Here is a 26,561-nt window from a genome sequence, read left to right as displayed (position 1 = left end):
CACAGGGTGGCCTCCCCTACTAAAAATCCCCACCTTTGTGGTGAGAGGGTTATTCCCACACAACTATCTGTATTGAAACAATAAAAGATAAGGGTAATGAGTGCTTGACACATTGCATGAGGCCAGACCCAGCAGAGTGCTTAAGAAAGGGAGTAAAGCTCTTAAGCACATTTTCCCATTGACTGGAGCTTACCTTTTATTAAGCACTGAGCAGGAGCGTATGGGTGTTCGCAGAAATGGGAATTAGCTTCTGACGTGACATCCTGGATCAACCAGATTTTTCCAGTGGCTTCAGCAGCAGTAGGAAAAATATTACTCATCAGCCAGTACCAGAAGCTGTCCTCATTCATGGCAATTGGCATGCTAAAAAGACCTTTGGGGCACAAGAACCAGAGCCCTAATGTCCTGTTGCACCTCATACCACCAATAGCACTCAGGTGCCTCTCAAGTTTCCTTGTTCTCCAGGCCCCTGAGGGTGAGACTTGCTCCATTTCATTCTCCCATCCCCAATGCAAGTCGCTATGGGAGACTCTGTGTCATCCCCTGCAAGTTGTTTCAACACACCAGAGTTCCCTGGAGTCTGCTGTAAGCTGACAGGTCTGCTGAGATATTGGATATGATAAAACAATAAAGAATATAAAAAATTACACAATAATAAAATAAGGCATCACGTTTTTGCAAAACATTCAAGTGGGCATCAAAACCCAATGGATAGTATTTATTTTGCACATTCAGTGTTGAGAAGAATAAAGAGGAAAAAACAATAAATAGATGTTCTTTCCTCACAAGGGGGTTGGTTCCTCTCAGTGCTGCCCACCCCATTGCTCAGGTTCCTGCTGCTGTGGATGTGGACTGAGATCCATGCGGAGACCTCAAGCAAAACTGCCTGGAAGAGTATCCAAATTCTTGGATGCACTGATAAAGGGATAAAGGGACTTAACTTGAATTTCTTCCCTTAGAAGTCTCCTGCAACTGCTTTTTCACACATCTACCAGTGCCATTAAAAAAAGGTCCCAGCTAGCATAATGGTTCTAGAACAATTAAAATACTACTTCTCTGGACCTGAGTCTGATACTAGTTTGCACTGGCACCAGATTTAATCAACACCATGGTGAAGTGTATCTGCAGAACTGAAACCAGAGTAGAGGCTATAAATTAATAAATATTAAGAGACGAAAATTCAGTATTAAAAGCATTTGTGGATGTTTCCCACCAGCCTACCCCCGAGGCTTTTATGTACAATTAGTTCTCCTAAGGTCCCTACTGGGGATCATTTCATTAAATAATAGCTCAATGCTGAGTTACAGAGTGGAGTCTATAAAATATTATAAGGCATGTTAAATTATGTGTGAAGCTCAGCTAGGTCAGCTGGGGAATAGGGATTTCTATCATCTGGAAGGTCATAGATCTGTCTCCAAGGGACATGACAACAAGCACAGATATGCAGGAGCTACCCCACTGGCTCAGGCTGCCAGTCCTTTTCCTGCTCTACCTGCTCCTGTTCTCTTTCAAGGATGCAGAGAAGGAAACTCACTGCACAGCCCTCATGCCTGGCATGAGCAAGAAAGTCCAGATCTGGTGAGCTCTGCCTTCTCCTTGAATTAGCTTTAGGCATGAAAATGGTTTCCTGCTGCCATTAGCTCTTCCTGATACAGTAATTAATGTGCCTTCCTGCAGAAGGAACACCAATTGAGAGGTAAAGCCATTGCCTGGAGAGAGCTGGGCTTCCAAGGAAGTGCTAATTAGTCCTGATTTTGAGAAACCTGGTTAAAGCAAGTGAGCAGGTGTTGCTAGAAATTGGAAATAATCTGTACAAACATGTCCTTTCCTATGTGACAGCAGAGCTAATTACACCTCCTTGGGTCACCACAACATTTTACCTAATATCTCTCTGTCAAAAGTGTATTCCTGCTGCCGGGCACTGGCTGCCAGAACTTCAGCACTTGTTGTCAGGGGTGAATTAACTCCTTCTCCCATCATGGCTTGAGAGGAAGGATGTTGCTACCAATCCCCCTTGCTCCAAGGATGGGGAAAACCTCTCCCGTCTCCTTTCAGGCACATGAGGCACCATGCAGTGCACCCTGCCCTGTGCCTGGCTGTCCCATTGCCAGCCAGTTTCAGGTCACCTTGCTCAGTGTCAGCGTAGGAAGGGCTTAGGGATGGTTATGTGCTCCATCCCACTGCCATGGCGTGCGATCAAAGCTCCACAACCTCCTGGGAAAGAGGAATGTTCCCCGGGGAAAGGTGTGATTGACATGCCAAGGAGGGATGGTGCCTGGCAGCAGCAGGAGGAATCACCAAGCCCATTGCTGTTTGTGTGAGATGTGATGTGTGCAGGCTGTCCCAGACACAATGGTCATGGCAGCAGCAGGAGGAATCACCAGGCCCATTTTTGTTTGTGTGAGATGTGATGTGTGCAGACTGTCTCAGACACAATGCTCTCCTTGCATTTCGTCTCGGGCTGGGGGGAGGTGTCCATGCCCATCTGCAGATCTGGATCTGAGGAGAATGGGAAGCAATCACTCGGCACAAGCCAGCACAGGAGGGAAGCAGCCAGCTGTGGGTTGATTTCAACAAGAATTTCCTCAGCACCCTCCTCCCAAACCAGAGGTGTCTCTGCGCTGTTTCGCAAGCGTCACGCAATCTTAACTCCTGGTTTGCACCACTTCCATAGGAAGAGATGGGCCAGGCACAGACTGCACGGACACACAGACGCCTGTGAGTCACTGTGGAACCTGGGAAACCCTCACAGCCCCCTGGGCCTTGGTTTGCTTGGATGTACGGATGTGTTGGCAATGCCTGGGAAGTGAGAGCTGTTGGAGGGAAGGAGCACAAACACCACAGCTATGTTTGGGAGCAGAGCCCATTTGCAGGGTGCCTGCTGGGGCAGTGAGGTGTGTGCTCTTCCTGCAGGTAGAAGATGCTGGCATGCCTAGCACAGGCTCTGCCATGGCCACGGGCCTCCAGCTGCAGGATGAGGATGCACCTGCAGCCCAGGATTCCCTCCTGCCATGAGACACCCTGGCCATCCCACCTGGTAGATCTAGGATAATAAATGAGGATGGATGCAATACTGAGGTTGTGATAAATGAGCTGAGTGCAGACAGAATATGCTCCTGACAGCTGGCCTGGGATGTTTCAGCACAGAGGTGAAACACAAGCCCAGGCAGACCTGGTACCTAAGAGATCCAAGGAATGGGGGCTAATTCTCAATATATTGCAGGATAATGTGAGGTTTGCCTCTGTTGTAGCTGCAGCTGCAGTGCAGGCTGAGCAGGGCAGAGCCCTCAGTAAAACACCACACACATCAGCCAGCTTTACAGAAAGCCCTTTCCCTACAGGCAGAACCTGTTCAGCATGCACTGCTGAGCCCCCTTTGCAGCAGCAACAGCAGCAGCAGAAGCAGCAGCAACAGCAGAAGCAGCAGCACTTTGCCCAGTCCTGGGCACTTCCAGCCAGGCCTGCATGAGTGGAAACTGAGCCTGGGGGATGGCAGCACAACCATGGTGGGAGCAGCAGCAGTGGGATAGCCCCTTTCCAGTGGGAGCAGAAGGGGTGTGAGGGGTGTGCTCCTCAGCAGCACAGCTGCCCCTGCAGTTGCTCCCAGCACTCCTCATCCCAGCAGCTGAGCATGGCCCGGCTGGACACAGGGGGAAGGCAGGGACAGACCCCCTTTGTACAGTTGATTCCAGGCATACTGCCCTACACGTGCACCCTAAAAAGAGGATCTGCTTGGGCTCAACTCATCAGAGCTGAGACCACACCGGGGATGAAGTGGCAAAATCATGGTAGGAGCTGGTATTTAAGACACTGGAGTGAATTGCATTCCTATGGAAATGTTTGGGTCCTATTTTCCTCCCCTGCCCACAGTTAATTGCTGCAGAGGTCCAGGAGGAATGTGCATTATTGCTTGCAGAAGGAGATGGCCAGAACTGATCAGGGCAGTGTCCTTCTCCACCCACAGGAGAAGCCACTTTCATACTCATTTTTTCCTAAAGCCACTGGTGACTCTTGACTCTGCACCCACTTGGAGCTATAAATTTGCTTATCAGAGGGACTGGCATGGCCCTGAAATGATAAGGTCTGATTACTTGTTCTGTTAACACACATAAGGCAGAATGATGATGATGATCCCATCCTTAGACGAGGAGAAGTAAAATATTTTACAGAAGTAAAATATTTCCCCACTGAAGTCTTAGTGAGAGTAGGAGCTAATGCTCCACTGCTCCACTGTCTCCCTTTCCCATCAGGGATGTCCCTGTACTTGATTCCACAGAGGTGGGATCCAAGTGTCTTAGCAGAAAGGTCTCCCTCTCTCAGCTGGCTTGTGTCCTGGAGAAATGTCCTTCCCTCCATCTCAGTAGGTCGAGTCAGTTTGATCTTTTCTTTTCGAACACACTCCCTTAGTCCAATGTTTGCCTTTCCCATAACATCACTACAATGCTGACTCATGTCAAAATAAAGCTCAAGTACTATGCAGGAGGTTTAGAAATGTCCTCCCTGGGAGCTGGCTCCAGTCTGAAGATGGCTGCAGTTCAGGCCTCTTCCAGCCACTATGCTGACTTTAAAAATAAATTCTGTTGGTTAAAATAAGAACATACCTTGGATACTCCTTCCAGTTCCTGAGCCACCTAGGTCAAAGCTGCTAAAGCCAGATATGGGATAATTTGGTTTGAGTGAAAGCTGAGTTTTGTCATTCAGATGACACCTGATGAGGGGGTTTTAAGCAAGTACACCCATTTATTTCATAGGGCTTCTAACAAGCTGCCTCCACTGGCAGGTGCTTTAAAGTCCAGCTCAAGGAGTGGTCACCAGGTATGACTCACTCCAGCCCCTAAGCCCTGCTTTATCCACAGGGGATGTACCAGCTCTTGCAGTGATGGGGAAATGCTGCTGCCCAGGGTGATGCTCTAAGCATCCTGCCTTTGTAGTGTGGGACAGGGATGGGGAATATAAAACTGAATCAGCTCAGCTTAAGAGATGATGGGCACAGTATGGGCTCAGCAAAGCTTATGGAAAGTGTGGTTCCATGCAAATCCATGGCTGTAGCTGCTGCTGGTGTGTGTGTGCATGATTCTGTGGGAAGCTCAGCTTACCAGCTCCTCTGCCCCCTAATCCTGCAGCATCTCCTGCTTGTTGCATGGCTGTGGGATTTGCTGACCCTCAGAGAAGAGTTAGGGTCTAGACAGGACTGGATTTGGGATCGACAAAGGAGAAGACCAAGGAGCAAATCCATTACCTGTTGTGACTTCAGAGGCAGATAAAATAAAAGCCCACCCCCTTGTTGCTCCAACAAGGAGCCAGCTGAGAATTGTGCATTTCTCCTGCAAACAAAGCCTCTCTCCTCTGCCATCTGACGCTGCTTCAGTTTGCAAAGAAAGGCTGCTAATGTGCTCACCCGTTGACAGAGCAGACTTGAAGAATAGTTTATGGCACCTACTGTACTCTCAGCTCAGAGATGTAAAACAATTTTCACTGTAGCTGCTGTGCAGGGCTTGGCTAGTACAGCCATGTCCAGAAATATCCAGCAAGAAGAAAAAAAAAAGAAGCTATTAAAAACACTCACACACAAGCCAGGAAACATCTTATTATAGATCTTGGTTTGAAGAAGGGAAATTAAAAACCCATACCCACACTCAGCATATGCCTAGCTATATTTGTCTGATCCATTTATTATCTTAGGCAGTGCAATTTCAGTGTTGCACTACTCCAGCCTTTCACGCTAAAAAAAACAACAACAGCCCAACGCGCAAGATGCCATCGCTGGTTTACAGCTGTGGCCTATCCTGTTTCTCTGAACATTTCCTGATCTGGCATCAGCACAACACGGAGGGAAGCGGAAGGTGGGGGCTGAGATCTGCCTGGAAGATGTGGATCACAGCAAATCCAGCTCTTCCCATATTTATGGACACGCTCCATCGGAAGCGCAGCAATTTATTTGTGCGCTGATCTTTAAAATTGTGGTGGAGAAGGCATCACTTTGACTGAGATCCTTCATTAGAGATGTACCCCGTGCATGCATTTCCCAGGCTATGGAATTGCAAATCCAAGCTCTGGCAAGGGCAGGCTGTGCATACAGAGTTAAATATGCAATGGAAAACATTACAGCTTGGTTAGTTATTGCTCCCATAGTGCAAGGACTGGAAATCGATGCTGCAAGTGCTTTATGAAACAGTAGGAAGCTCCTGGCTCTGGAATAAAGCAGTGTGCATGTTCATGGGTTAGAGGGGAAGCAACACAGCCATGCTGTAGGCTGAGGTTCTCCAAAGCCACCTGTGGATCTAGCCATGCCAAAATCACTGTGAGCCCTCTGCCTCCATGGGAGAGGCACCACAGGATGCTCCACAGCGTTCCAGGGCAACACTGCAGTACCTATGCCCCCAGTGCAAGTTTGCACCAACTCCTCCTGCACAGAACAGACACCAAAATATCACCAATTCAACATGAGCTCAAGTGCTCTGTTGGCTGAATGAGCCAAAATAGTTTGGGTGGCAAATTCTGTGTCCTTGATGCAGCAAACTTACACCGGGATCTGCAACACTCGCTTTTATTAATAGCCTAGATGTCCTGAGCGTTTTTCTTTTTCAGTTCTCACGAGTTATTTTCACTACACAGCCTCCCATGATCACCCAACTTTGGGAGCTGGTTGGACCAACTCGTGGGATAAATCCCCACAGATGGAAAAAGCCCAACTCAACGCATACCCAGAGAAACAAGAGTGTTTCTATAAAAAGTTAGGAACATGTGCGTGGTATTGTGGGTACAAACAAGACTCGACACGCATCTCTCTGCTGAAAAAGGCTCATTTTGGTTCGTGGCGCTTTATGTAAAGGAGATGCTGGTCATGCCTCATGTGCCACTTTTGGTGGCACCTGTCCCCTGAGTAGCTCCCAGAAGCACTCAAGGTACTACTCAACAAAGGTAAGGGAATTACATTTCTAGCTCTCCTGTTTGTAAAGCAGTGCTAGGGATCAGATCTGCCTGTGACTTGCTTTTGCATGAAAACCTGCCCTCTTTTAATACTTTGAACATCCTAGGATAGACTATTGTGCAGGGACAGAAAGTCCTCACAGACACAATGAGTGCCAGATGGGTGGAGAAAAGCCTTTGGGGCAAATGCTTCCCTTAATTCCCACAGCCTGTCTAGGCAGAGATGTCAGGTTGTACAGCTACAGCAGTGATGTGAAACACCTACAGCAACATCTTGGTCCTGTAAAAATCAATAACCAAACCCTCCTGAACCCTGGACTGATGCCAGGCCATGAAACAGTGAACTGTGCAGAAAAAGCCAGAGTTAGGCAAAAGCTACCAGGAGAAAAGAAATCAGTGCTCAGCAGGAGCTTTCAAAGGCCTTTAGGGTTTGTTTCCTCCAACAATGAGGTATCAAGGGAGCTTGCAGGATGGATTTAAGCCACTACAGTGGGACTTGAAGAAATCAGGATCTCCATGCAGGTCCAACACAGACTACTGAGGGGACAGCGAAACGTGCAAGCAGGTCTCTGGGGATTTTAACTCCTTAACTCTCTGTGCAGGTAGCACTGCACAACCACCAAATGCATGACTGCAGACCATTTCCCCCTCCCACATTCAGGTCCTGCTCTGGATCGTGATCACTCACTGAATGGGAATTCTGGATTTTGTTTTATGCCCCTCCATGTGCCTTTATATTGTGCCATACTCAGGCTTCGCTCTGAAGACACTTCTATTCATACTCTCAGGGGTTTTGTTTGATCTTTGTCTGTATATTAACAGGGTGAGCACTAACAGCACAGGAAGACATTCTTCTTGCCTCCAACTCAGGTATTTGGACACAGACTTGCCAGCTGCCAAAGTCTTACTCAGTCCCTGGCTTGGGCTTGCTTAAAGCATATAAAATCTTCTGGGGATTTCTCTGTAAAATCCATATGAGCATATGCAAACTGCTTTCCTGCCCTCCAAGGTTTGACACAGCATAACCCAGAGGTACTGGGCTGGCAAACAGACCAAGTCCCAACATATTTCATAATTCCCAGCAGTATGAGTATTAGAGCTACTCTAGAAAAAGCTACCCAGGTTTTTAACAGGGGAAAACCATTGCATTTTCACTCCCTCTATTTTCGGAATAGTTTGAATATCTCTAAATAAAAGAATAAAAAATTTAGCTGGAGGTAGAATCTGCCAAAGTGAGATATGTCAGGCTGAGGCCAAGGCAAATGGGAAGCACGTGATGGTCCCTGCATAAATCACAGCTCAGCCCTGCTCTAGGAGAGATAAGGAGCCCCTGCCAGCACCTCCAAAGCTGCAGTGGATCCTGCCATCACAGCTGAGACACAGGGAAGGCCCCCCACATTTCAGTGTCAGACCGAGCCTGTGGGTAAGCAGAACACCTGGTGTGATGTCATCAAGAAAAGTAGTGCAGAAAGCAGATCTGTGTGCTGCTCAAGCTGCCAGACCATGCTTTCCCCCAACATATGGACCCAGAGACCCTCTCTGCATCCTACATGTGATGTGTATGTGCTTCTGCTAGAGTGACAGAGGGACTGGCCTACAACAGCACCCAAAGCTGATGCTGAAAAGACAAGGGTTGAAAAGACAAGGAGCTGGAAGGTATTTTCTTCATGGCCAGTAATAATATGGATATTTTAGCACCACCCCTCCACATAGCTAAGATAAAAACAACATTTCTATAAATGCACCACTGTATTCTGACGTCGTACAAGACTCCCAATGAAATCACTGCAAGGCATTAGAAAACAACTTAGTATTTATCTCAATAAATCAAGCTCATCTCTCATTTTTCCTTGTCTCTTCCCAGTAAGGAAGGATGGCTATTTTGATAAATTGTGTAACAAATTACATTTCAGGGCTGTACATCTCCATCACAGAGTATGGATGCAGCGTAAGGCCACCTGTTTACATGAGCTATTCTGGGACACGGTGGACAGCCCTGGCTTTCTCAGAATCCATCAGCAGTCAGTGTTTGTTCCCAAGCATGCACACGTACACCCACCACTGCACGTCTCCCATTGACCCAACGTTCCCACGTATTGCCCCCAAACATTTCCCTTCACACCAGCAGATAACCAGGAGGATGTTCCACTTGAGAAGGTCTGATAGCAAAAGGAAAGAATTCAACTCCTCCCCATGGTGGGCTTCCAGCTTTGATCTCCTGGATAACCACTGCATCTGGTGACCATCTGTGGTTAAAAATGGCTTCCTAGGAAAAAATGCTCAGGCTCAGCACGGGGAGGTCAGTTATTTTTAACCGAAACCCATTCCACCTTGGTGCCTCAGGAAAACAAGCACGTTCAGCAGAACTGGTCCCTCAGAGCCAACGAGTGCTATCACCACGTAATGTTGCTTTTGGCAAACAAACCAGTATCACCTACTTGCCCGGGCTCATCCACTTACAGCATGGCTGCCAAGGGAAAACAGGATGAAGAAAGGATGACACATTACTAATCTCTAACGACGCATGTTCAAAGTGCAAATGGAAAGAATGAGCACCCTTGACACCACACTCCCCTGTTTATCACCGGAATAACTGGAGCCCAGGATGTGACCGGGCAACTTTCCCCTGAGCATGAGTATGCCTCTGTCCTAAGGAGAGGGTCAAAGGGTGAACTGTGACTCCAAACCTCTTCAGCTCCAGAGCTTCTGAGCTGGAATCTCACTTCTGAGAAGTCAGCCACAGCAGTGGCAGGGACACAATGACACTGAAACTGGGCCATGTCAGACCTGTAAGACCGTGTCTTGGCGGACTGTTGGGGTCCACTCTGGCTAGCTATAGACCCTAGCCCACACGGTCTTACACAGAGCAGAGCAAAAGATCGGAAACACTCTTCTCCAGGTGGTAACGTTCTCTCTTTATTCCAAGAGACACATCAGATGGACAGACACATGGTAAAAGAAGAGAGCATTCCCTGGTGGCAGGGCAGGGGGACTTTTGTAGCCGGGGGAGTGGGGGGTGGAGGAAGAGGTCCACAGCCGATGGGATACCAGTGAGGAGTGGCAAGGGGAGAGGTAACCCAGGAAGAGACCACCGGGGGGGTACTGGGGTGGGTGAGGGAAAGACCATGTGAAGAACAAACCTTTGATATAACATCAACTATTCAGTGCAATATAAGGACCACTCAGTGCAAAAACTCTAATCACCCAGTACAAAATAACAACTAAATAAACTATTTAGTGCAATACCACAGGACCAACAACTCACACTGCAAGGTAATGGACTGCAAGGGCTCAGTGTCCGGGCTGCCTCCCGTTCAGGAAACCCTAACAAAGCAAAGCCAGGAACCCATAGAATGGAAACCTTTCCCATGTCCTTTCTTCATGCCACCCATTTGCCATGGGCAAATAGGAAAGAAGGGGAAGAGCTGCCCCATCTGCATTTCTCTGCCCCGCTCAGTTCCCTGGCTCATCCTTGGGACCATGGAGCTGGGAAGTTGCTTTCCATCTGCTGTCCCAGGTCCCGTGCACGTCGCGGTGCTGGGATGTGCGTCCGCGCTGAGTCACGGCCGCACTGTGACTGACAGCCCCTGCTCCAGGAGCCTCCCGGGGGGGAGGTTTGTAAGCAAGGATGTTATGTAAGTGGATAGCTATTTTTGTCCAAAGTTTGGGTCTGTACTCTGCGAGACTAAAAATACCCTCACACAAAGCTAAAGAACGCGTTTCTGTGCGCCCCTGCTCCCGTCATCCTCTGCCTGGTGGTGGCATCTGGTTTTACATGCACTGCAAAGCGCAAAGTTTCTCCTTTGTAACCTGCCTCCTCCTCTGCTTTCGTCATCTCCTAAACCAGAGTCCAGCACCCCAGGCTCAACAAGGAGTTCCACCATACTTCTCTTGCTGGACAGGAGGTGGTCAAGGGCCTGGGAGCAGAAGCCACAATGAATCAGGTGTAAGTCAGACACAAATTAAACCTTTTATTCTGACCCATGAAACTTATAAAACTGAATAAATCAGACCTGCCATAATTTTCATGCTTTGAAAAAAATCCCATTGAACTTCTAGGAGGTTGTCTATTGTTAGTTGAAGACTTCAGACAGTTAAATGATACTTGCTAATTCTGGTGCTATCCCTAGGCCCAGACATCTGTCCCTGCTGGCAGGTCTAATGAGGACTTTGGTCTGCTCAAGAAACAGTTATTCATCATCAGATCTCTTTGCCCCTTCTGTAAATGTTCTGCTTCATGTCAGAAGAAAGGGGAGGGAAAAAATGTCTATAAATAAAAAGTCAGCAGCTATTTTTGGAAAAGAATTTTCTTCCTGGTGTATGTGTCTGTGCGCGTGTGTAAACAATTGTCTTCTGCATTTTTGTCAGCTTATCTTATCTCTTAAACAAATACCAAAGGGCTTTTTTTATTTTATTTTTATCTCTTTTTTTTTTTTTTTTTTTTTATGGCCTGGTTGTCCTTATTAGTCTCTCTGAAAGACTCCCTCTGGGGTCAGGTTCTCCAAGCACCACCACAGGTCCATATAGTGCCCACTGTGGTACCTGAGCTGCAACTGATGCTCAAGGCAAAGTCTGGCCCTTGGAGCACCCTTGGCAAGGCTTGGAAAGACACCCTCCCCTACAGCCTTCCACCTAAATATTTACACCTGCTCACTGCAGATACAGCTTCACCCACCACCGTGCTGAGGGGGTGCCCCCGGGACTGGTTTTTGGCTGCAGGGAACTGCTCCCTGCACCAGCCCCCCTGCCCATCAGCATCCTCTGCAGCACAACACTGCCACTGCCTCAGAGAAGGCTCTTTCCACAATGAATAGGTGCAGAGGGACATTCCTTAAGTGCCCCCAGAGCAAGCTGGAATAGCCTGCCCCAGGCTTGCAGGAGCAGGCAGGGCTGAAGGGATTTCAAATGAAATGAGGTGGCTGCCGTTCAGATGGATGGGTATTTTGGAGGAGAACAGGCAAGATATATATAAAGTGAAAAGCAAGTTTAGGAGAAGAAACGAGCTGCTAACAGCGATGGAAAAGCTCTCCAGAAGACACAGCAGCCTTATGTGTGCTGATAAGAGATAGGGTTGAGTGGAACATCACATTCCTGGACCATTCATAGCCCTCCTTCCTACGAAAGCAACAAGCTCTTGGGGCTTGATAACACAGGAATGTCAATGCAGAGCTAAAAAAAACCAGCCCTCGTGTGTGCTGCTTTAAATATTCCCAGGTACTCAGGGCTTGTTCTGAAAGCACCCTATCTAAGTCTGAGAGAGGGTGATAACTCTGCTCACCAGCTGGGAGGAAGGCAGGCAGAGGCAAGGAGGCTTGAAATGCTGTGCTGGCCTTGCTGCATATCAAATCATCTCACCAGCAGCAAAGAGAGAACCAGTACAGGATAGAAAGAACAGAATTACTCAAATGCTGGGGTTGCCAAAACAATAGCAAGCATATTAGGGGGTTAAAAAAAGTGATTGTCCTTGTCCCCAACCTCTCACTGCCAGCATCAGAGACACAAACTTGTATAGACCTCAGATCCAACAAGTGATGCCACTTCCTGCAAGGAATCATGAAATAAATAGTAACTTTTAAACTATTCAGCTGAATTTCCATCCTGTTGAACTCAGAGTTCTGTCCTTGCACTAAGAAGGGCCAGAAATTAAGTGGTTATATGTGGCAGAGGGGACACATCTGTAGAACCCAACCTCCCAATCAGACCCCAGTACTTGATCAAAACCTGTCAGCTTATCCTTCTTGCAGTGCAAGAGCTCTGTGTTTCCTTGATCCACTCACCCACAGACTCCTGAAGGTGTTATGGCAGCACAGAGAATGTGTTGAGTACTGCTCACCCAAAGGCCCTCACTCCCTTGCTCTCAGAGCTTCACAGACTCCTTCAAAGGCCAAAAAACCAAAACAGAGAACAGGATGGAAAATAGTTGGTTTTCCTCCCTTCTCTAGCTTTATGCTTTGAGCTACCATGGGAAGGTTTCCAGGGAGGGTTCCTGTGTGTCCAGGCTCCCAGCCCAACACATCCATGCCCTGATCTTAAGTGGCAAATGCCCATGCTACAGGTGCAGTCACACAGGGGCCACATGTGCTGCATACCTCTGAAAAAAATCAGGCCAAACAAGTCTCAGTGTTATCAGTTAGAAACTGTGATTCCCAAAACCTCTTCCCCAGATGCCTGAATACAATCCTTTGCCTGAACTCAGCTTTCCTTGCTCAACATCACCAACTACACTGGGAAGCAGAAGAACTATCACAGCTTTTTGCTCTTCATGGTGGCAGAAGAGGTTCCAGAGAGGCCACTGCCCTCTGGTTAATCCCTGTTGTCAGGGCCACAGGATGCTTTCAGCAGGGCTCCTTCAGCACACCATGCAGGAAACTCAGGGCTGCTTCCAGCCAGAGCTGGCTCTGGTGTGGAGTGCCTGAGCTCACTCTGCTGCAGGCACCAAGCGCTCCATGCACCAGCTTGGTGAGAAAGGAAATATCAGAAATCAAACAAAAACTCCTCCCCAGTTTCCAGGGCTGCACTGTGAGTGTACAGCCACATGATCTGGCCAAACCCAGAACTGAGGGGTCTCAGCTTCTGTGTGGGTTAGGGCCAAAGGCTGGATTCAGCTCACACACTGAAGTCAGGGTGGTTTTGTGGGTGCAAGGTAGACTGGAACTTCAGTCTGGTGGCTTGAGGAGGGTGGAAAAACTTAGCTTTGATTTAAAATGGAAAGAGAAACAAAATAAAATGGTGCCCTTCCTTTGTGAATCTCAAGGTCTCTAGTAGCCCTGCTGCAGTGGGCTGCCTTCTCCAGTTGACAGGGCACTAGAGATGGTTTCCAGCAGTTAGCTGGTCTTGTGGGGCATGGGAATTTCCTATCCTGTTGGATATTTGGTTCATCTCTCGTCCCTAGACTTCCTTCTCCGTCCAAAGATTTTCCACAAGGGTGAAGCCAAAGCTTTAAACTTTGTGAGATATCAAACCAGCTTTTCTGTACTCACTCATGTTACAAGCACAGTTTGGATCTCTGCTCTGAGTTCTTTTAGGGTAGGGACTGCCTACCCCTGTTTACTCATCTGAAGCAGCTCCAGGCAGCTGAGTGTCTCACAGCCACCCACTCAGCCTGACAGAACAAGCAAATTTCAGCCCATTTTCAATGGTGTTTGCTGGATTTCCTCTGCTGCTAGAAGCAAACCAAATTCCATCTCACCCAAGCAGAATTACTGCAATGTGGAAAAGAAAAACAAGGGAGGCAGAGTGGACTTTCAGGCAGGGGAAAGGTTTCCAGCAAGAAAGAATAGCAATGATGATGTAGTGCAGCACCCAGGCAAACACTGCCTGCTCCCTGTGGCCACCCCAGGACCCACTCTGTGGCTTCAGCCAGAGCCACCCCAAAATATCCTGATGGTTTCACCCCCCCATCATCTATCCACACTCTGCCACCAGCTAAGATGACAGAGATGTCTCACCACCTCGATTTTCTCCTGTTCATTAACTGCATCACTTGTTTCAGTCCCTGCCTGGAGGTCACAGTGGGTTCTTGAGGGGGTACTGGGGAGGCAGGGAGGGTCTGGCAGGCTGGGCAGACTCCACCCAATGCATTACCACTCATATCACTGCCTTGGCGTCACTAGCAGCAGAAAATGTCAACCCCACATTTGCCCTAATGCTTTCCCAGGCAGTGCAATCCCTTCTAGGATGGGTTTTGTTGTTCCTGGCTCACACCCCTGCAGGGGGCTTGCAGCAGTGCCAGCATATCCATATGGAAGTGTCACATTTCAGCCTGCCAGTGGCACCCACTTCTTGGTGCCAGCAAAAGGGCTTTAACAAAAGGCATGCTTGTCACCCATGGCCAGCACTCAGTGTCACCCAGGAGCTGCCCCATCACCAGCTGGGGCCATCCAGGTGCTGACACCACAGCTCCAATGAGCTGGGAAGGCCAAGCCAAGGAGTGACTGAACAATGGTGTCCCACAGAGTGTGGAAACGATGCCTTGAGTAACCTTGGGAGTGAACAAGCCCAACCAGTTCTCCTGCCTGACTCTGCAGAGAAGGAGGAGGCTTGAGTTCCCCCCTACACCTTTCTAGGCAGCAATATCTTTACTTAAGCTGAATTCAGGGAGGTAAGTTAACCACAGAGTGGGATGAGACCATGTCTTCACCACACAATTTCATGCAGCAAAGCAACCTTCAAATACTAACTCAGATGTTTTGCCCCCAGTCCAGAAGGAAAGGAGACGCCAATATCTTCAGATTCCATGATAAAATCCTTTCCCATCTGGCCTCCTCTTCTGAGGACTTCAGAGAAGGACTGAAATGATTGGATGGTTTTCTGAAGTTTCCTGGTTGCAGTTCTCCTGGTAATGGTTATAAGTTCAGTGGCCTCAAGGTGTACAAATACACCTTTAGAAGTTCTCCCAAGTAATTTCTTTAGGTAGTGAATGGTAGTCTTTGTGCTTTCTTCTGTTGCAGCTGCAGATGACATCTGAATTAGCAACTAAAAATTAAGAAGAATGAAAGAGGATTTCTAGTAACCAGGGTGCCACTTGCACTAGGGACACAGCTGACTTGGCTGAGTGGCAGGTGAATAATTTCAGAATTAATTTCAGTGTCCCATCTCTGTTCTGTGCTGTGACAGCAACCTTTCAGAAGGTGGAGTCAAGCTTTGACACACAAAGTCCATCTCCACTCAGACAACCCTCAAAGGGCAATAAAAACCTTGATCCAAAAACGTCCTTCATTCATAACCTTTAGGAACAAAAGGAAAATTAGTTTTCAAAAGGTGGGGTGTTTTTTAGATTTTGGTTTTGGTGGTGGGGGGGGTGGGGTTGTAACAAAGTAAAATACAGAAAAACAAGGGAATATTTCAGAGCCTCATTTCCTGTTACTCATCTACTGTTAAACTGTCTTCAGCACAGAGGGCTGAATATGCCCAAAAGCTAAATGAAAAAAAAAAATCATCCATGATTCCACATTTACCCTTTGTATTTAATATCTAAATCTACATTCTCCTCAGACAGACAGACAGCCTCCTTCATACATTCACACTGCAGCCTTATCCAGTTACCATTTAGAGCAACATGCTTTACTTCCAGCTGGGCAGAAAACCCGGCTGCAGAGGCAGGATTTTCTCCAGATGCTGTGCTGACCCGACCAGGACAGGGGTGCAGGGAATTGTTGCAGCCCAAATTGCCAAAAGCACCACTGCAGTGCCAAGGCTGAGCCTCAGCCCAGGCTGCAGTCAGGGATCCCTAACCAGCCTGGTTCGTGGCCAAAGGCATCCCTTTCACACTTTTCTTTGCAGATATTTCTGGGCAGTGGTTGTTGCCTACTCAGGTAAAGGTTTCCATTGAATTCTTTTCAGGCCACTCCACTCCTTTTTCCTTACTTAATCCCTGGTTTTCCTTCTCACTTATTTCAGAGCCCATCCCTGCTGCTGGGCCCGAGTAAAAACCCTCAGGGAGCACAGAGGCATTAGGACATTTCCCCTTTCCAGCCTCTCAGGAGCACTCAGAGGCAGAAAACACTGCCAGGCAGAGCCCCATCCCTCTTCCCCCAGCACCCCCAGCCTGGAGAAGGCAGCTGGCTGAGCTGCCACTTCCCTCTCTCCCAGCCCAAGTGACCTTGTGTGAAGAAATGTTTTCCTGGTATTCAGCCTACATTTCCCCTCACCCAGTTTATCCCATTGTTTCTACTTAACCCTTCCTCAGCAGCCTCATCACCCTGAGATGTTCTGACTGTATTTGGCTGCCGTACACATTTCTGATAGGAATTTGGGTAATCATAATCAGTAATTCAGTTTAGCAACATATGTGTCACCCCCAAAAGACAGGACTGTGTTCCTATGCCATTCACATGTCCCTTATTTCAGGTCTTGGATTACCCAGTGACTTTTTGCTGGAAATCATCAGCAAGAAATGCAACATCAGTGGATCAGACCTATGGACTCTTCACTTGCCCACAAGGAATATCCCCTTGGAGCTTTCTGCAGGATTTCTTTCTGCTTGGTTGGTTTGCCCCACATCTGCTCCTTCTCACATGCACAATTCCCCACTGGAGGTTGGGAAAAAACACAAAAATTCACCAGCACAGCTTCTGTGTCAGACACAGCAGGGCCACAAGAGCTGAGAAGGGCACAGTGGAAGCAGGAGAGTTGTCTTTGAAGCTTGCAGTTCCAAGGTGGATCCCTGCAAAATCTTCTCCTGGGAACAGAGGTTATTGCAGCTGGTGTGGGGCAGTCCCTCTGGAGCCACAGACACAAAAAACATGGTTGTAACCCTTTAAAGACACAGAATAATCCTTTTAAGATGTAATTTACCAGAAGAGTACTAACAGAGATGTCACTGGGATGTTACAAAGCACCTTCATGCTGTGTGTGACTACTGCAACCTGCACAATCAGAACTTGCAAATAGCAAATTTCCTGGAAATCAGTTTGAGCTTCTTCATATTTTCTGTGAATTTCCATTACTCCCTTCAAATACAAAACATTTCCTTAAAAATTCCCGAGATGCATGTGGATTAACAGAGGAATGTTACAGAATGTCTTCTGTGGAAACCACTTAAGTACAGGAGCAGCACTTGGTAAAGGCCAGAAGTCCCTCTGCCTTGTGATCCTTTTTAACCCTTGAATGCTTGTCACACTCTCCAGAGAGCACTTCAGGTCCACAGCCTTAATGTGAGATATTACCTTTACACTGCCAGATCTCCCCAGGTTTCCTTTCCAATGATTTACTGCCTTTCAGCCATTCAAACTCCAGCCCCAGGAACTTTCTCCTTGGTCACAACACTTCTCTTTACCACTGAACCAACCACAAGCAGAGCATTTCTCCAGCAAAACACAGTCCAAATTTGGCCTGTGAAAAGTGCTCACCTTTGCACAAACTTGTGGATTAATTAGATTTTCAGGACTTGAGGATGCTCAAAGCATTGTTAAAGGGTTAACACCGAGACTGTTTTCAGACAGTGAAAAGTCTGGCTACAAAACTTCCCTTTGTTTCCCTCTTCCTCCTCCCTTTCCACCTTCCCTCCTGCTGCTTGTTTTATGGATAAGTCTTTACTGTGACTCAAAAAAAAAAAATTGCCTCTTGAGGGCCTTGTTTTCCCCTGACTGCTTGAGGCCATCAGAGATCCAGTCAGAGGGTGGCTTTTGTAATAAGGAAAGCTTCTTCCAGGCAGAGGAAGACACTGCCTGGGGATTCTATATTCACAGCCTTTCTATTTCTGGCTCTCCCTTTTCACAGGGCTTTGTTTGCTAAACCCTGCTCTCCCCCACGGGACATTAGTGAGCATACTTACCCCAGAAAAAGAACAAGCAGAAAAGCCCCCAACCACGCTGGCACAGCCCACCCCAGAGATAAGGGGCTTTGCATCTTACCTCTCTGCCTTTTCTACTTCCAGGAGACTAATTAATAGGAATGTCTTAACGGCTTAAATCCTGCTCTATGGATTTCAATCTGCCTCTTGAGATAGAAAGTAAGAAGTAATCCTATTTTCGATGCAGACAGGGGTGGGCTGTGCAGACACCCAGCCCAAAGCAATGCAAGAAAGGTCACTGCAATAATGCAATGCTCAGAAAGCCCCAAGCAGCTCTGGGGAGTTGGCATCGGATGTTAAGGCAAACCTGAGGGCCCCAATTCTCCCTCTGATCACTGACAGAAGGATTTCAGCCCATGACATCAGCTCACAGCCCTCCCAACACCAGCGAGAGATGCAGCTGTTGCCTGCACTGGATTTTGAGGCAATGCTTAAAGTTCCTTGTCAAGGTGCCTAAAACACATAGGATGGGTAAAGCATTGAAGCCTCTCAAGATCTGCACAGGCAATGCAGGGATATTCCCTCTTCTTCCTGAGCCTTTTTCACCAAAAGTTTTCATCAGAGTTGCTGCAAAAGCTCTGTTTAGTCCAGTGTCATCAGTGCAGCACACAGTTAACTGCTCTCCCATCCTCAGAGGGCTCCAAAGCTCCCTCCTGTAGATTTTCCATCAGTGGTTGTTTTGAACATTTTTTTTTTCTGATGTCTCTTGAAACAAGGCAGTGTTCAAGCATGGCCTGTCTGACACCTATCCCGAGGTCAAGCCAATTATTTCACTCCTTGCCCTGAGCTGCTGAGGCAGTCACAGCTTGCACCAATCTTTTTGCATTTCCACCACCTCCAGCCGAGCGCAGCCTGACTTGGGAAGTTTACACTTTGTCACTGTTGATGCCTGCAAAGTCACCAAAAGCATATGCCACCTCCCTTGCCCTCCCCTGAACAGCAAATGCTTTTTAAACCTCTCCTTTCCTGAATTTCATACAACTGGTCATTCAGCCAGAAATTCTCCTATCTTGAATGCCCACTTCTCCAGGTTCTGACACAGCCACATTTTGATATGGCATTGACAACAAGTGTGTAATGGTCTGTATCTACATGTGAAGCCACCCTTTTCCCAGGAAGGGACAGTCAGGGAGTTGGTTGCAATCTTGGATGGTTCTCCAGGCTCCCAGCTACCACCACCAAGGATTGATCTGCCCACAGGAATGCACTCTCACTCACTCCTTGTCTTGCCAGTCACTGTTTTTTGATATCCAGCCCATCTCTTCAGCTCTTTTGAGTTGAGCACACACATTTTCTCACCTGGCACCAAGCAGATGAGAAGATTTGTGTGCCCAAGTCACAAGTGCACACCTGTATCAGCTGGTCTAATTGCAGCCTGGTCATTTCCAACAGGGCAACAACAGTCTTGCCAAAACCAGCTCTTGGTCCCCTAAGCACATGCTGCAGCAGGAATAGAGCTTCTCAAAGAGGAATCAAGCCCTTTAATTTGACAGAAACTGCTGAGAAGCTCTGCCAGAGCAACAATATTCCCCCACTGCTGGCCTGGATGAACACTGTGAACCCAGAGGTGAAGGACTTTCATAGCCCATTACCTGGCCTCCCGAGCCATGCACTTCCCAGCTGCCACACAGAAGCTCAGTCCCTGCTCTCTTTCTCCTTCACTCTCAGCTTGCAAACAGAGTGTGAAAAAACATTTCCTCATCTTCAAATGTTTGTTGTTTTTTTTATTTATTTCCTTCTCAGCATATCTGCCCCTAGCTTATCAACTGGAGGCGCAGGGAAGAAGACACTCAGCATTTCACAAGATGTCATGTTTGACCTTGTGCATGATAGAAGCTGGAAAAATGAATTATCAGTACCACTGGGGCATGAATAAGGAGTGTTGTAACTTGGAAACTTCAGACACAGCCACAGGAAGATGCAGTGATGTGTTATCTCAGCCTAACTCCCAGAGGGTCACTATCGTACAAATCACTTGCTAAAACCCAGAGACACCTTCACTCTCACACAAGGTACAAATTCAACCCCTTCTCCCCCAGTTAAAATAAAGATCAGAGACTGTTATTAGAAATGTCAGAGAATCTTCTTCCTGTCTTGAAACTCAGCAAGCTTGGTGACCCTCCTGACTACCTACACATGCAAGGGAAGCCTGGCAAGTCCTGAGGGCCAAGGCAGAAAATCATAAAATCATTTAGGTTAGAAAGGCCTTTCAAATGATGCAGCCCAGCCATTAACCCAGCACTGCCAAGTCCCTAAGTGTCACATCTACATATCTCTTAAATGCCTCCAGGGATGGTGACTGACCACCTTTCTGGGCAGCCTGTATAGGGCCTCACAACCCATTTGGTGAAGAAGTTTGCCCTAATATCCAATCTAAACCTCCTCTGGTGCAACCTGAGATGATTTCCTCCTGTCCTAGTGCTTGTTACCTGAGCACACTCCAGCACCTCAATGTCTTTCTTGGGGTAAGGGGCCCACAAACAGAACAGAGAATTTGAGGAGTGGCCTGACATCCTACCAGTAGCACAGCAGCCTCTTTTAGGTGTTTCCACCAATAGATACCAGCACGATTTTCAGATGAAAGCAGCACATTATCATCATTACTGCACTTTTTGGAGGAGGATGGCAAGGCTGAGGTAAAGAATAGCAATGGAAAGAAGATAGACGCACAGAAGATGGTCAGGGAAGTAAAGCAAAGTTTTGTCTGTTGTAACCAGCTCAGGTCAGGATGTCCCCATTGTCAGTGAAAGCCCCTAGAATGGCATCTTCAAAGGGCTGCCAAGAAGCATCGAAGATGCCAGGCTGGGACTTACCAAAGCCAGTTTCTTCCTCCGCGTGAAATTCCCCATTTTTACTTACATTTAGCTGCTCAGGACAAACTCCAGGAAATACCAGCTAAAAATGTGCCAAAATATGTCAACAGCACAAAGGGAGGAAGAGCTTTGCCTGTCCTCAGCTCTCTGAACTCTTCCCCCTGCCTGGCAAAGCCTGAAGCAATTCAGACACTGGTGGAGAGACTCTGGGCAGAGGCATGATGTGCCATGCTGCCAGGTAAGGACAGGATGGCAACTCCAGAGTCCATTCGCACACCCAGAGCCTGGATGTGCATCAGTCTCCAGGAAAACTTTGAGGTTTGATGGGTTCCTGAGCTAGGAAGTCAACCTATATATCCTCCAGGAAGGCATCATTGCATCCCTCTTCACCCAGAGGGGAAGCTCATTCACACACACTGGAAAACCCCTTCTGCAATTGTCTTTTCTAAACATCTCTACTGAGACCTTTCCCAGCCCAAACACTTTCTAATAAAGTCAACACCAAAGATTTATCTCTGGCCATAACATGTTTCCTGCCTTTACAGCAGAGGCCAGTGCTGCAGGTACCTCACTGCCAGCATAAAGATGTTTATTACAGCACAAAGCCTGGGAGATGGCATTACTGCAAAGAGCTCAGTCTCAGACACAGCTCCATGATCCTCATTCCTACAGGAAGCCAGTCAAAGCCTGGGGGACAGCAGGATTTTCCTGGGAAGGCTGTGGCTGTCCTCAACACCATTCAACACCCTGCTGCCCCACCCCACTCCTGTGCCTGCCCAGCACCACTGACCCACACAGTGCTGTCTGTGCACCACAGAGCAGCACATGCCCAGCACTAATTAATGTTCTGGCACCCAAAACCCAGCACTGCCACATGGCTCCTGGGCTGCAGGAGAGGGAGCAGCAGGTCTCAGTGACTGGAGCCTCATTGAAATGCCGCATGCCCACTCTCAGGAGCTGAAAACACCAAGGATGAAGGAGGAGCAGAGGGAGCAAGGGGATTACTCAGGATGCTTAGGGCAGTTTAAAGCAAGCAGGCGTGAAAGTTTTGCTTTAGTAGAGGTCCTGCAGTCTGGCTGACACATCCAAACTCTCCACCTGGTGTGCATCCCCACTTGGATCAACACCCTTACAGGTATTTCCTGATGGTCTATTGATTTCAACAGATGCCCCAGTAAAGGTGTTAGAGAGGCAACAACACCCCAGTAGCAGCTGCAAGTTCACGTGCTGACACCCCACTGGTTGGTGCAAAAGGGAAAAGGAGTTTGGAGAGGGTAAGTTACTAACAGGTCAAGGAGATGTTTGCAATCCTGGCAACAAGCAACCTACCTCAGAGCTGGGGTAACAGGAGCAGGCACAGCACAGCCTCCCCTGGGATCCGACCTCAAAACCAGGGTCACCCCCCAAGGCTCCAGCCACCCTCCTGACAATCTCCATCCTTGTAGGAAACATCACTTGCCAGGCCCAGCCTAGCATGGCAAGGATGTGCCAGGGCAAGGCACATCCCAAAATCCCCCTGGCTGCCAGTTCCAGGTAGGGGATGAGCTCCTGGTGACGTGAGCCAGTCAAAGCACCGGGCCTGGGGGACACAGTGAGGGGCAGAGCAGCTGGGCCACACGAGGAGGGGAGAGGCAGGCAGCATCCCCTGGGAGCAGCCTCTGCCCAGGAGCAGAGTGAGGACTGAATTCCTGTTCTGGGGCTCTCTGTGCTTCCTGTTTGGTGAGACAGCCTCAAAGGCAAGTTAGTATTTATAAGGCTCCAGGCACATCATCCCATTGTTCCCATGAAGGCAAGAGGCTGCAGGGGAGAGAGCAAGAGAGAGCAAAGCACCTCAGCAGGCTGCCCCAGCCCTGGCTCCCTGGCAGCAGTGGCACTGTGCAGGGAGGCAGAGCAAACAGCACAGTGATGTCACTGATTCCCACCTCCTGCCACGGAGCAGCACAGAAAGGGCACTCAGATGCTGGGAGCACAGCTTTCCCCTCCCCAGGTGTCTTCTGATAGTAGAAAAGGCAAAAAGGACAGGGGAATATTTTTTCCCTCTGGCAATCTATAAGATTGCAACTATAAACACCCTCCAAAGTCTTTGTAGACCCAATGGCAGGAGCTTTAAAGGCTTTTGAGTGATGTCAGCTTCTCAGCTGGTCCAAAGCCATCCCTCCTCCAGAGCCACTCTGTTTCCTGATGCACACAGATCGATGCCGTGCCACAAAGAGGCCCAGGGCAAGGAGAGGAGCCCCCTACAAAGGGAGGGGACACCAGCAGGGCCCCAGGAAGAGGCAGCAAACCCTCCCTACCCAGGCCACACACTGCAGGGGTGATGGACAGCAAGACAGAATCAAGAGAGAGAAGAAAAGGAGAGCCTCACAGAAGGAATTTGGGGAGTAAAGGAGAGTACAAGACAGAAGGGTGAAACAGATGTGGCAAATGGAAACTAGAAATAGCTCCTGTGCACATAGGAGCCCTCAATAAGAAGCAGCACAGCATGAATAAAAAGCTATTTTGGGGCTTACCTCAGGATGTTGCTCTTCAGCGTTGCACAGCACCTCTACTGAACACAGGGAAAGCCATTTTGGGCTTGACAGGAGGAAGGGGCAGAGATAAAAGAGAGGTGCACCAGGAAAAGATTCTGCATCAGTAGCAAGCCAGAGCTGAAGACAAAGGCCTTTTGTAGGTGAGACAGCCAGGTTAAGAGACTTCAGCAAATCTCTGATTATTTGCTTCACCTGTGCTAGGAGAGACTGCACAAGAATGAATGCAATAAAGGATGAAGCACCAGGTGATAAAGTGATGGGGATTGTGCAAGTTCCCACCTGGGTGAAACTCTCTGTTTCAATTCAATCAGCAGTGGCAATTGTTTGGTCTTTTTGAAATTGTTTCTTTTTCTTAGATTTTGAAGCCTCCCTGAACCTGTACTTGTAGGACCACATTGGCTTGATTCAGGCTGCATCTCAGTCTCTGTTTTTCCACAAATTGAGACTCAGCATATCCCATGAACAGCATGAAAACAGAGTGCAAAAGACAAATTTTGCAATCTGATTTTAGGCAAAGCAGATTTTAGGCAAAATGAGGTACACATGCACAGCCTGGTCTATGAGAAAGAGCCAGCCTCCAATTCTGACAGTCAGCTTCAGTGCACCCAGAATTTCACCAGCAGCATTTGCTCACCTATCAAGCAATTCATTGAATGAGAACTTCTGCTGCTCTATACTTTTGGCATGGTTTTATATATGATGTTTAAAGAATTTTTTGTTGTTGTTTCCCTTCCCCATTTTATTTCCTCTTTAAATTCCAAGACAACTGCCTGTGTGCAAGGATAGCAGCTGTTTTATTCCTGGAATTAGCACTCAGTTACTGGCCAGCCAAACACTGGGCTTTCTGCAGGAAACTTGGCTTTCCTGATTTGTTGCTGTTTTCCTTAGGCTGAAGTTGATGTCTGCTAGAGCCAGAACAGACATTTAGGGTTTTGTCTAAGAAAAGAAAGAGTTCACTCCTTGTCAGCAGCAATGTGGGGCCTTTCAGAAACAGAAATATTTTCACTCTTAGGTTTCAGCAAGGCATTTTGGCAGCATTATGAACCCAAACCTTTGGCAGAATTGCACAGGCAGTGAGACAGAGAGAGGGAGTTCATGGGAATATGGAGAGCAAAGGGGATCAGAGCTCAGTGCTGCCCTGGGTGTGCAGGAGTCCTTCCCACACAGCCCTCGCTGCTGGCACCAAGGCACTGCAGGAAAGGGCTCAGGCTGCTCCACCTGCTTTCCACATGGAACAGTTCATCACATCACAGTGGCTGCGCCTCCAGAAATGTCCTGCAGAACTCACACAAAAATCCCAGAACCCGTTCTGGAAGTTCAGGATTTGGATGTTGGACCAACAGCAAAACTATGGAGAGTCCATGCACCTCCTCTGTGAGAGCCAGCAGCTCCCTGGGAGCTGGGAGAGGATTGGAGTCACCAGCCTGGGAAGTGTCTTGGGTAGCCAGAGGGCTGTTCCAGAGGGCTGGAATTGCCAATTGGCGCTGTGCTTGCATTGCCAGGGGCCTGCTGGAACCAGAACACACGATGGGACGGAGCTCATTCTTTGCCTTCAGGAGCCAGGAGGCCCAGTTAAGACCAAACACACTCAAAATAAGGGCTGAAACTTCTGGATGTTGATCCAGTACAAAGTGAAGCTTCTAAAACCATTAGGTTTTGCCATCTCTGACTGTATTTATCTCCAGCCTTGCTCAAGGAAGCAGGGGACAGACTTGTGGTGCTACTGAAAGGTGCTGTAAAGGCTCACAGCCCCCAGTATAAAACCATTTTCTGAGGGAAAGGTGCATTGTTTAAAAAAGCAAGAAGTCTTTTTGCTTTCTGTTTGGGAGCCCATCCCACCTCAGGTCTGTATCACAAGCCTCCCTGGAAAGGAAGGGCATGTGCTCTGGTCAAGGCAAACTCCTCTGCTCAGCTGCCTTTCTCCTGCCCTTCCCTCTCCACCATGTCCACATGGAGACTTTAACTGGTCCTGGAGCCTGCACTCCTCAGGACTCACCCCACTGAGGGCCCAGCTGCCCTGCAAACACTCCTGGGGCCCCAAGAGCTGGAGAACTGCAGGTCACAGGTGAAAATGAGGAGAGGAGAAAGAAAAAGAGCAGGGGTAGAGCCTTGACATCTCCTCCTGCCCCAGCGTGGAGCCACCAAAGGCATTTCCAAGCAAGGACAGAAGGCTGGGATAGCCAAGCACAGATTGGAGATTTTAAATCAGATGTTCAGATAAAAATGGTGACAGGTTTTGTTTTGGCACTGAGTTTTTCCAAAACCAAAAAACCCCACTGAATAAGCATGGCTTTGATCATGGATCTTTGCATTAATGTTCTGCTTAGTTTTGATATGGCCTGAGCTCTCTTTTCCTTCCATGTCTGAACTTTCAGCTTACTTTACTTTCTAAAGATTTTCTCTGAGGGGAAAAAAAAAAGAAAAAAAGAGTGGAAATGCTCTTTTTCAGTTTAAAAGGAAGCTGAGACTCCCTAACAATGAGATGACTCCAGCAGCTGGGCTTTTAAGGACACCCTGGAAATTACCAGACTCCTGATAAAATCATAGGAGCTGGCAAGGCCGTATTTCCCCTGCACAATTACAATTCCTTTGCCTGTGGGTATTGCTGTGTTGAAATGCCTCTCGAGTTCCTGCTATGTCATTGAATTTGCATGCATTTCTTTTCGGTTCTTTCCTTCTCCAGCCCCTGCCAGAGAGCAGACATTCCTGAAAATCAACTAACCACACTCCCATAACTTTACAGCCTGAAGACCTTGAAGCAAATGAGCCTTGAAGAGTAATTGTGGAATTACAGGCACCAAATGATGCTGAATTATACAGCGCTTAGCGGATGCTGCTTGGTGGTTGGATTTGGGGGAAAACGCTGGATAACAGGAGGAAAAGTCACTTTTCTAACTGATAGAGCAATGCTAGTAAACTTTCACTGTTTTTGATCTCTATTAGCCAGAAAATTATGGGATTAAACAGTTAAACCTGCACACTGGGAAAGGTCAG

This window comes from Agelaius tricolor, unplaced genomic scaffold (assembly GCF_023055355.1).
Source record: "Agelaius tricolor isolate 1412-34295 unplaced genomic scaffold, bAgeTri1.0.p SCAF_1, whole genome shotgun sequence".
In the NCBI taxonomy this organism is placed as follows: domain Eukaryota; kingdom Metazoa; phylum Chordata; class Aves; order Passeriformes; family Icteridae; genus Agelaius; species Agelaius tricolor.
This window is presented reverse-complemented; position numbering follows the sequence as displayed.